The 12,182-nt window shown below is 33.6% G+C and overlaps 1 long non-coding RNA gene across 1 annotated transcript; it reads left to right on the plus strand.

The window, feature by feature from the left end:
• Positions 1 to 101: 101 nt before the first annotated feature.
• Positions 102 to 8,216, plus strand: LOC148605380 (uncharacterized). Its single transcript, XR_015916154.1, has 3 exons — positions 102 to 697; positions 3,144 to 3,249; positions 3,953 to 8,216. It is a non-coding gene; the product is annotated as an uncharacterized LOC148605380 (long non-coding RNA).
• Positions 8,217 to 12,182: the final 3,966 nt, after the last annotated feature.

Consider the following 12,182-nt stretch of genomic DNA (forward strand, 5'->3'; position numbering starts at 1 on the left):
ACAAAATAGCGTGAAATATTTAGAACTTAACATTGATTAATTTCTTAAAATATTTAAATAACCATGCCTTCACAAATTTCTGTGGAAAACACTATTACATGCATCTGTGATTGAACTAATTGGTTTAACTTAGTCATCTACATATCTGGTCCATCTTTCCTTTTATTTCAATCTAGACCTGTTGAGGTTAGACACAGCAACAACGACTGTTTATTAATATTACAAATACAAATACAGATATTTGATTTAGCCCAAACACTGTTACAATAAGTGATTTTGGCCAATCTTAAAATTTTATGAATTGAATATATTGAACATGTGTTATATATAGTGTATAGTAGTTACAAATACATGTAGACAACTTATACATTTTTAACAATTCAATTATGCCAATAAGGAGTCAGTACATAGTGTGTTTCTCTTTCTATATTTTAAGCTTATCAATAAAAAATATCAAATTTTGATTTTTAACATCTACGGTTTTAGAACTATACTGACTAACATATGTACATGGAATGGCGATGCAGAAAAGTTGGGTGGTTGGAACACTCCACCCCCCAATTTAATCAGAAAGTTTTATATTTTAGCAAATTTATTCAAAAAGGAGCCTTAAACCCAACACCCTGTTCCTTAATCTCCAGATTCGCATCTGTTCATGTGCTGATGTACATATAGTATATGTAAAGTTTATTTACATGTAGGTACTAATGTATTAACAATATCTTTAATTACATGCCTATAGCCTTATAGGTAATGTTAAAAACATATACTTGAAACATGTTTTGCTTGACACTATATTTTTTTATATGTTATATTACTAACTATTGATGCAATGGGTTAAATACATGTATAGTGTAATGACATACGGAAATTTTACATAGATTTTCCACATTTGTGAAGTAAATACTACACTTTTAAGAATAATTGATGAAGTGAATATTTATCTTCAAAATGTTCACTGATATTGAACATACGAGAAATGTACCATTGTGATTCGTTTATACATGTTATGCATGTACATGTCTATGTGTGTGTTGTAACCAGAACATTTTTTGTTTTGGCCAAAATAGTTTTGAGCGTAAAGTCTTAATAAATTGTTTTTCAGAAAATGAAATATTTTACTGTTTACAGTAACATACATCATTATTAAATACCATTGTTTGTTTTGCTGCATGGGTAATAGCAACTTATTTCTACATGTTTGTTCATGAAGAATCAGACCCCTTTCCCACAATCAAAAAATTATAGATTTTATCACAAATTGACTTTTTCTCAATGCAATACTTCTGCAATGTTCATGTACATTTGGACATATACATATGTACAATTACATTGGATACGAGAATTAGATTGAATGTGTGATTGTAGTTAAATGTTTTCGCATATACATGTATTTTTATGAACTTGGGATGGAAGTCAATCAAATAAACCGTACTTGTACTAGTCCAAACCACAAAATTGAAACCTTATAATGTGCTAGCGAACAGAAACAACAACCAGCAAGAATTCGACCCAATTCAGACACATTATTCTAATTCAAAGCCGATCACCTGTCAAGTATCTCTTCCATTTAAAAACAATGTATACATGTACATGCTGCATACTTACAATGTAGCAGAAAAGCACAACTACCAATATTAGAGTCTGTTGTGTTATCTTGTCAGGATTTAATAAAATACAGGACCTCCTACAATCAAGGTGGTAGTCCGAGTTTGCTCTGACATCCAAAGGGTGATTTGCCAGACAAGCCAGGGCAATGTGAAGTCAGAGTTTGTCCCATATAAAAAAAACTCCATTTTTGTGTGTGTTTCAAGGCGATAATTTACTACATGTACTTTATTGTCTCTTGAAAAGTTTTAACTAGGTATATAATGAAAGTTTATATTTTTAACAATATTATGTGTAGGCTTTTCTGCAGTAATTGGTGCTATGAAAATGGAAACTTATAAAAAAAAATAACAAAATATTGTGATCTTGAACTTTATTAATATGATTTTTTTAAACTAAGAAGTATACAGATTGCATACAGAATGAACACCATTCAATAGTGTTGTCTGTTGTTCATGCAACAACGAATAACTGTCTTTCTTTGATTTTACTTAACTTCAAGTTTCAACTTATACCTAGTGTTTTTGATATAAGACAAGCTCTTACATCCAACGGTCCCAGTTTGTCTGGCAAACTTAGAGCAATCTCGAATATCAAGACGGTAACCAAGTTGAAATCAAGTAACCAAAAACAGGCCCAAAATGGAGGATTGGGCACAATACATTGCCTCATTATGGAATTTTACTTTTGGAGACTATAGCTTTTATTTCGTGGAATGAATTTCCCAAAGGCAGTTATCTGAATTAAGAAAAATAAAAATGTGAATTTCTAGCATTTTATACATGTACATGTATACATGAATTTTCCCCATTCTACACATTCTATAATTTGTGTATTTCACATAGGCCCATGCAATAATATCCTGAGATATTCTATGGCCATTGCCTCAGCCCAATACGACAGTCGTTGGACAAAATACTGAGCCAATATGGAAAAAAATATATAAACCCTACAATATTGCACTATGTCATAGGCTAGGGATGTATGTAAGGATGGATGTACAAACACATGTATATTCCCCAAAATATCCAACAGTATTGCAATATAACACCTGTTATTTCAAATTTGAATTAAAATTTGATTTTTAAAGTGCCCTTTTAATATCAATGTGGATTTAAAGTGATATGCTTGTACAATGCAGGGAATGACGTTTAAGGTTTCCTATTGCCTGGGACAAGTAAAACTCCCAAATCAGACAAGTAAAAGTAATATTATACTTGCCCCGAGGACAACCAAATTGCTTTAAATTTTTAACATGCATTTACTAAAGGATAACCTAGGTTTGGGCAAGTAGAATTTTCATCAATTTGCCCAATAGGATAAGGTTCATAAAATGATAACATCATACCCTACAATATACTTGTATATGCACTGGCTATAAAGTACATAATTACTCTATGACTTATTTTACATTACAGATAGATGTTTTTTTCCTGGAAAGGAAGCTTTGTTTCATATTTGGTTTTTTTTTTTTCAAACATTCCATATGTATTTTGGTATGTAGAATATTAATATTATTTTTATTTACTTTGTAGTGCAAGAATCAAATATGCTGTGACAGATTTCTTATGCCTGTTTAACATCCATGTGTGTTTATACAAAGATCAATGGTAGATGGCCTATGATAATTTCTGACAGAAGGTAACATAAATCAGCAAGAGAAAATAAATTATCAATGACTACATCTTTTGTTGTCATGCCTTTCTTATAGGACTGAAAAAAAATGGCACTGTCATGATTGTGGTTGTCCATAGTCATCTGCTTTATTTTTTCATTTTTTTTTTCGGGGGGGGGGGTGGTTATGCAATTAACTTAAATATGAGGCAGTTAATCTTTTTTTTTTTTTACTTTTACAACAAGGTTCCAAACCACAGCAGGAAAATTGGTATTGATTATGGGGTTTATGTCCCAAAACCGTTTGGAAATTAGGGGCTGATAGAGAACAAAACCACATGTTTTCTGATGTTTAGAAGTGAAATGGTATGGGTCTCTGAAATTATACTTCAAGGTGCCATACCTTCAACTGATGGTTTAAATTATTTTGGAGATCGTGACTAGAACAGATCACAAATTTACGTCCAAAAAGGGCCAATCGGATTTTGGTCAAATTCTTATCCATATGCAAATATCTAACCACAATTAAATTTCAAAGCTACATGTATATCAAGGTTGAGTGATTTGTTAAATTTGTGTCCAAAGTGTTCAGGGTTCAGTCTTTGCGGTTGTATCAAGCAGTGCACTGTGTGTAGGGTACTGAATATGCTATAATCATGACAATACACTTTACATTCCGGTGCTCACTCTGTTACAATATTTTTTTCTAAATTTTGGCAAACTTTTGCAGGATTTAATATGGACTGGTCCATCTTTTATGGTCATGGGATACTTACACAATTCAGAAAGGAGACGATGCCCTACACAGCTAATCTTCGCAGCGTACCAAACAGTTAAAAATGATACTGAAGTAGACAAATTGATTGAACAACGCATTAGGATAATTTCATCAACTGAAAGTTTCTTTCTTTTTGTCATGATTTCCATGATCTTACCGAAAACATATAAAAGTCATTTTTTGCTTAAATTTTCAAGGGTCATAACTCTAATAAGGTGTCACAACACAACTTCTATATCATGAAAATATTATTCCATGTTAAGTGGACATGGTGTTTCTTAGGAACTGAATGACCTAGTCCATACTCATTAATTGCTCATTTACTTTTGTATCTTTGTACGTTTTATTTTGGTTTATGGTTTTTCGTTGTGTATGTCTGTTTTCCCTGTCTGGACTTTGACTCTGGATAGCATACCATTGATTTCTGCTATAATATTGGTTCCTTCGATTACTTATTCAACAGTCTGAAAAGGTCCGAAATGACAACGGACCGGACACACTGTTCTCTTATAAAGCTATGGTGTCCACAGATTGGAATCTTAGCAGCTCCATCCTGGTATGGATAGAGGCCCGACAATTCCAACAAAATAAACCCAATTGCACGTTGAGTCTGCTGACCATTTATTCCGGTACAAAATTTCGGACTATTTCAAATGATCAAATTACTTTAAATGATATGTTTGATTTCATCGATGACGAACCAAATTGTACTACATCAAAATGTGGAATTAAAAATTGCAAAACGTACATTATTCTAATAACAGGCTCTTTCCTGACTGGTACCTTTACGAACACTACCTTTCACACAAGAAGTCTTGATGACTGAAGTAGTAAATCGACGAACTTAATCTATGGAATAGAGTAGGATGTCGATGATACACATTAACTTTTAAACAAACAACAGTGCCTATACTTCACCTATTGTATCCAAATTTTTCATTATAAAATGCTATTGCAGGATCTCAGATTGAGGACTTCAAGGGTAAACCACCTAACTGCAAAAACAAACTCTCTATCAAAATTTGGTCCTTCCGGTCATGTCATTACAGGGATTTAAACATCATAGAAAACTAATCTCTCCTTAAGATCCTTTCCAAAGGTCTCAAGTGCCTTGAACTACGCTCCGTAAATTGGAATTATAACTTTAAAATTCTTATGCATGCCACGGAGGACTATGCAAGAAAATGGATAAAAAGATTCACTGTCAGAGTTGGTAAAGGCTTTGAGATCTTTGATTTTGAAACGTATGAAATTTCTAAGTAAGTCAATGAGTGTCCATGCTACAACAGCTTTCAAAGGCCAAGAAGTTGCGAAAACATTGTCTACTGTACAGGACAAATATGTTGTTGTTCCAGCAGGCAAAGCCAAAAATAACATTGTTTTGTCCGTAAAAAGCATTACATTCAATGTTCATTATCAGAGGTAGACGTGGAAAATAAGAGTAATAATATAAGACCTGTACTGCTACCACACTCTCCAAAGAAGAGATAGTGAAAAACCATAGATCAGCGCTGCCCGTTTTTAGTATTTCTACCAAAGACGATGATTGTGATCTATCGTCTATGTACTGGGTTTCTAAACTTCACAAGAATCCATAGAAACAACGGTTAATAGCTGGATGGTAACAAAACCTATTTCAAAACTTTTAACTTCTATAAGCACAGTTGTCAAAGTGGTTCTCCAGAAGCCTTTTTGTTAGAATTATAGCGCGATACAAAACATCTGCATAGTTCTGGCAATCCCCAAAATTAGGAGTGTAAAACATTATACAAAACTGGTACTACACAAACAGTATACCTAGATACAGAAACGTAGTACTTGGTAGAGATTATTCATTCTTTGTAAAAACGATTTCAAATTATTTAACAAATATACCGAAGAAGATGTTTTCAAAATGCTGGAATATTTGATCGACAATATATGTGACCAGTATGGTGGAACGTTTTATCAACAAACGGTCGGCATTCCAATGGGAACAAATTGTCCTCCTCTACTCGCTGAGATATTCCTTCATTATTTTTAGGCTGACTTTTAGCTGATCTTATCCAAAGGAAAAAACATCGTTTAGCCAAAGCCTTTGTGCCCAGTTTTCGCAACATATTCGTATTACCGTTAAGCCATCCTAGTTTTGGATATTTTCTACATCGCAACCTTCCTAAAAGAACTTGAGAATACTACAGACACTGTAGAAGTCTCATACCTTGACCTACAAATAAAGATCGACGGTAAGGAAAAACTATTGACAAAACTATACGACAAACGCGGTGACTTTTCATTTCGTATTGTCAACTTTCCTTTCATCTACGGTATATCCCTTCAACACCTGCGTTTGGAGTTTTCATACCATAACTCATATGTTATGTCAGGGCTTGCCGTAACTACACAGACTATTTGTGGCGCGCTAGTTATATTCTTTGTTGCGTGTGTCTGTTTTCCCTGTCTGATCTTTGTACCTGAATTACATTCTCCTGATTTCCATCAGAATCTTGGTTCCTTTGATTCTAAATTTGACAAAAAGTTAGGTTTTTGTTAAATTTTGACGATTATGTGAATAAAGAGCTGTGGGGACTTAAACCCAGTAAAGCACATGTTTATGTGGAATTCCAAGATTGCGCTGATATTTTAACAAAGCCAATTACATACATTTTAACCTTTCTTTTACCGATGGTATAGTCCCTGGTGATATGAATATTGCCCATGTTTGTCCCATTTTCCAAAAGAACAGCAGACTTGATTTTGGAAATTATACACCTGTAAGTATTCTGGTTCTGATTTCTTCAATTTGGGAAAGATCAGGTAATTCCCAACTAAACACAAACTTAGTTCGAAACAATTTATGATTCAGCATACAGTCCGATTTTAGAAATTCGCATTCTACTGATACGTGTTTGATACATTTGTTGGATCATATAAAATCATAACCATCTAAGGGTCATACACTGGTATGACGATTGACCTACAGAAAGCTTTTGACACAGCTCACCACAACATACTATGTAATATACTTAACAAATATGGGTGTGAAATCTACAAAATGGTTTAAGTCTAATCTTATGGTAGAAAACAAATGGTCAGTGGAAACAGAGCTAAATCAAGTTTTAAAATATATCTAGTGTTCTTCAAGGAAGTATATTTGGCCCTTATTTTTTATGATATATTAACGATATGTTCAGAAGTGTTAGTTCTGAATTTAAACTATTACTTTATGCTGATGATATCACAATTTTATATTCACAGAATAATTTTAAGGTAATATCACCTAGTCTTGGTAAAGAATTTGAGTCACTACATTTGGGAAAAAACGAGTGCAATCCATTTGGCTAAAACGAAAACCTTCAAAAATAGACACATTGAACGTTGTCTGCAATAATAACACTATTTTGTCACAAAATAGCGTGAAATATTTAGAACTTAACATTGATTAATTTCTCTCTGGGGGGTTATTGTCAATACTATTATTACAAAAAAAAATAATGCAAGACTAAAGTTCTTATACCGACAGGGTATATTTCTATCAGAAAATTAATTAGTGTCAGCTCTCGTACAATGTTATTTGATTATGTGACTCTATCTGTAAAACTTTACGAAACAAATTACAGATTGTACAAAACAAATGTATAAGATTCATGCAAATATGGGTCCTAGAGCCAGAATAGATTGTAATATTTTTGATAGTTTAGGTTTTATAAAATGTAGAAAATAGAGTTAGACAACTCCGGCTAAACCATGTTTATAAGATATTTTATACTAAAACACCATCTTATATGAAGGGTAACGTTACAAAAGTCAATGATTGTTATCAGTATTTTATACAGTCAAGTGAGTTCAATTTTCGGGTACCACAGATCAAAGGTCAACAAAACAAAAGGCACTCTTTTATAATGGTACTTTTGATTGGAATTCATTACTAAATCATTTGAAAAATATGTAAAATATTTATGAGTTCAAAAACAATGTAAAGGGATTTTAGCAGGAAAAAAATTAGACCAAATTAATTGTATTGTGCATTGATATATATCATATAAACCTGCGTAAGTTATGAGATATTTTTTTTACTGGTCATCTTATTGAGTAAGATGTACGACATACTGGGGCTCCAATGGAAATAAGCAATGTGGCTTTTATGGGTTATCCCGATTTGATATATCAACATCTCTGTATAACTATTTTAGACATTATTTCACTTACTTAAAGCAGATTTTCTGTATAACTATCATTATGGTATTAATATAAATGATACAATACGTTTTTCTAACTTTTATTCGAGAATGTGTACATCATATGTCTTGAATGATTGATATCTACATTGTGCTTGTATATGTTGGTATTTAATCAAATAAAATCTATCTATCTATCAATCTATCTATCTATCTATCAATCTATCTATCTATCTATTTATCTACTCTCTCTCTCTCTCTCTCTCTCTCTCTCTCTCTCTCTCTCTCTCTCTCTCTCTCTCTCTCTCTCTCTCTATCTATCCCAACAACAAATAAGCAGGTAATTACAATATCAACTTACAATAACAACATGAGATATCATATGTGTTCATACAAATGATACCCAGCCTGACATTGCGATAGTTGCCCGTTTCAAACATAAAACAACCTTAATCTGTCATAAATATTCATCACCTTCATAAAAAAAACTGCTTATACATCTGAAGCTCCTGAATTCACCCCTGTTTTTATGGGGTATATGCTGTTTGTTTTTCTGTGTGTGTGTGTGTGTGTGTGTGTGTGTGTGTGTGTGTGTGTGTGTGTTACTAATGTATGCCATTTTTTTCATTTGGCATACATATGCTCCTTTAGCGTTCCGAACTCTGTTTTTTTTCTCCTCATTTGGATAGACGTTATTTTTTCTCCGTCTTCCTTTTATCTAAAAGGAAAAACCTATTTTAAATTGCAACGTCACTATGTATACCATAATTTTTTTTTAACAAATGCGTTTTACAACAAATGTTTGTAATCACAAGCAGTTATTATTCACGGAATTTTGACAAACTTTGTATGAATTTTCATCATCATTACAAATGAAAGTTGAATGGTGACCACGGTCCATTACAATGTTAGATATAAAAGGTAATTTGTTTACGTAGTTTAAACGCTGTTTACTTTACGACCACCCTAGGAGAAAATTTTACGACGTCATTGAAAACTATAACAACTAGCAAGATATGACACAGGTTTCAAGATCATTAATATCTAATGACAACCACGTTGAATACACTAAAATAACCATTAATCGTAATATTGTGTGTGTTTTTTTACTTTTTTTCATGTAGTGGATACATTGTGTCATAGTTTTTTTTTTATTTCCTCTTTAGTCTACTCTGGACTTGCCTTTTTATGAGCAACTCGGCCGGTGTTTTAAGAGTCCGAGTTGCCCATTTACTTTGTTACTTTGAATGTACCTGGTATTTTTGGTTTTTTTTTTTTTTTGTTTTGTTTTGTTTTGTTTTTGTTTTGTTTTGTTTTTGTTTTGTATTTTGTTTTGTTTTTTTTTGGTTTTTTTTTATTTCCTATAGGATCGTGGTTCCCTTGATTACTCTTTGTTATGTTCACAAAGTCCAATTTGTGTATGTTTAATATTCTAAAATGAACGCCTTATTGACCGGTATGACGGAGACATAAATAGATTGATAGTTTTTTATTGATCGTTCATCATAATATGCGTATCCGTATGCGTCTGACGATATCAGAAATATATCTATACATGTAGATTGTAATACCCGACCTATGAATGGCTAAAAATATTTTGGGGTAGTGACGAAATTTGTCGACACGGAAGTAGACAATTGCGCTAATGCGGAAGTACTGTATTGTCTCTTAATACGATGGATACGAGTTTATATGAATTCAATTATTTAATAATAATTTGGTAATTATTGGCTGTGTGGAAATGTATTAAGCTTTCCAAGAGGAAAGGGTCACACATCCTTCTCACCGAATGAGATTTCGCCCATACCAACATGGCCGTCCACAACAGGTAAATACAATAAAATGATTTTAAGATGATAGATTCGAAGCACTTTTCACGGTTGTTTTGGTACTTGTAATTTTCCATTATATGTATATGGATCAAAAAGTATGTTTAAGCTGTTAATTTACAGCAATCAATTTTAAAATTATAACGGTAACAGTCAGAAATGCAACCCAATTATAGTGTACAGCTTAAAGGTAGTTTGGGGGTACATTTTGAGCTAAGTCTATTGTATTTATTAGTTGAACAAAAATTAAATTTCAATCTACAAATTACAAGTGAGCAACATGCATCATTTCCGTGTAACCAAAATCGAATATTCAACTGCAGTTACATTTAAAAGGCGGTTAAAATGTGTTTAATCGGAAGTCCGTTATTTACTTGCCTTCTTGGAATTGTTCCTAATTTAATCACTCCAGAACCTTCGAGCACACCTACACTTGCATGTAATATTTCCCACCAAGTTTTGCTTTAATAAATCGAATGATTTGAGAATACAGAAGATAAGAGATTAAATATAATGACAAGCACAAACAGATACAATAAGTTATTCAATGATCCTAGCTACTCTGTCGTCAGTGACAAATTGAAGAAATTAAAAAAGGGCCACAAACAATGGGTCTCATTGTAGTTGACTTGCTGACAAAGAAACGCAGGAGTAAATAATTGAACAAATGAATTTCCAGGCTTGGATATGAACATGAAGTTTGCCCATTGTAAGTAAACTTCGACACGAAATATTGGTTTCTACAATTACTTTCATGCAATGTGATATTTTGCAATGTCCTTATTTAAGAAGGTGTTTGATTTGCTCGTAAAGATCTTGTTTCCGAATTTTACCAGAGGTTGCCCGTGGAAATGACTCAACAAATACGTGAAAATCTGGTTTAAAAGTATCCATCCACAAAGTGTCTGGTTTCGCAATAGTGTTGTCTCGTAAAATTGAACTAATTTCATCCCATGATGCCGTCGACCCTTCGTCCCTAATGATACAAGCGCAGGACTTTTGATAAACTGTTTCATCGGGTATGGGGATGACAGCGGCTGCTTGGACTTGTTGGTGTTGCATCAGTAAGCTTTCAATGGGACCTGGTGAAAACAACCGTCCAATGGCATTATTTATCAACTCGGTTTTTCGCCCAAGGACAACGAGATCTCCGTTTTGAGTAACATAGCCTGTATCCTGAGTATCATACCACACGGAAACAATAAACGCGAGTGCTGTCTGTTTCGGCTGGTTCAAATATCCTTGAAATCTTGTACGTGTACGAACGTATATGTGTCCTACAACCTCACGGGGCACTATTCTCTTGTGTTCGTTTACAACCTTAATTTCGACCCCAGGGACAGGTGGTTCGCAGTTAAAGTCAATCACGTCCATGGAAGATAATTCGACTTTGATCGCAATACACGCCGTTTCTGTGCATCCATAAGCAATAAAAAGTTTTTCAGTGATAGATCCGATGCTGTTTCCGACAGACTTCTGGACTGGATGTCCACCAACAATCATGCCTTTTAAAGGTTCGATAGTTTTTGAATACGATTGAAGGTCTATCATACTGTATAGACAAAATGGTATTATAACAGCATATGTACATTTTTCTTTCACAATGACTTCCAAAAATGTCTCTGAAATTTTATGAACGTGACCTATAGCCATGAAGTTTTCAAATGTAACATAAGTACAACCGGTGACTAAAAATCTATGTATATAAGCACCCATCCAAGTAAAGAGACCGGGGCTCAAAAACACATCATCTTCACGAAGGTGAATGACTTCGTACCCACATTGGTTTGATTGCAGAAGACCGGAATGAGTCCATTGTGTAAGTTTTGGTAAACCTGTTGTGCCAGAAGTTTGAAAAATAAGGCAAACGGCGTCGGGATCTACTGCAGGCAGCATAACATCATCGCATCCAGATTCCTTCACCTGCGACACTGTAAACGGGAAGTTCTCGTGGTAAGTTGTCGTAATGACATACTCCAGCCCTTTAATAGATGATGTGGATTGCAAAACCTTGCCATGATTATCAGTGTAACCGACCAATTGTTTTACAATACTTAATTGATTTGTGGCTTCGTTTGCATCAAATATTAGCGCTTTGCATCTTTGTGATTTTTCAATGACATATTTCACATCCTCTCCATCTATTTGTCCGAAGGACAAACCCATGGAAACACAGCCAGCAAAATGTATATCAAA

Source organism: Perna viridis, chromosome 10, assembly GCF_037379345.1.
Source record: "Perna viridis isolate PV_CMFRI_1.1 ecotype Kerala chromosome 10, ASM3737934v1, whole genome shotgun sequence".
Lineage (NCBI taxonomy): Eukaryota > Metazoa > Mollusca > Bivalvia > Mytilida > Mytilidae > Perna > Perna viridis.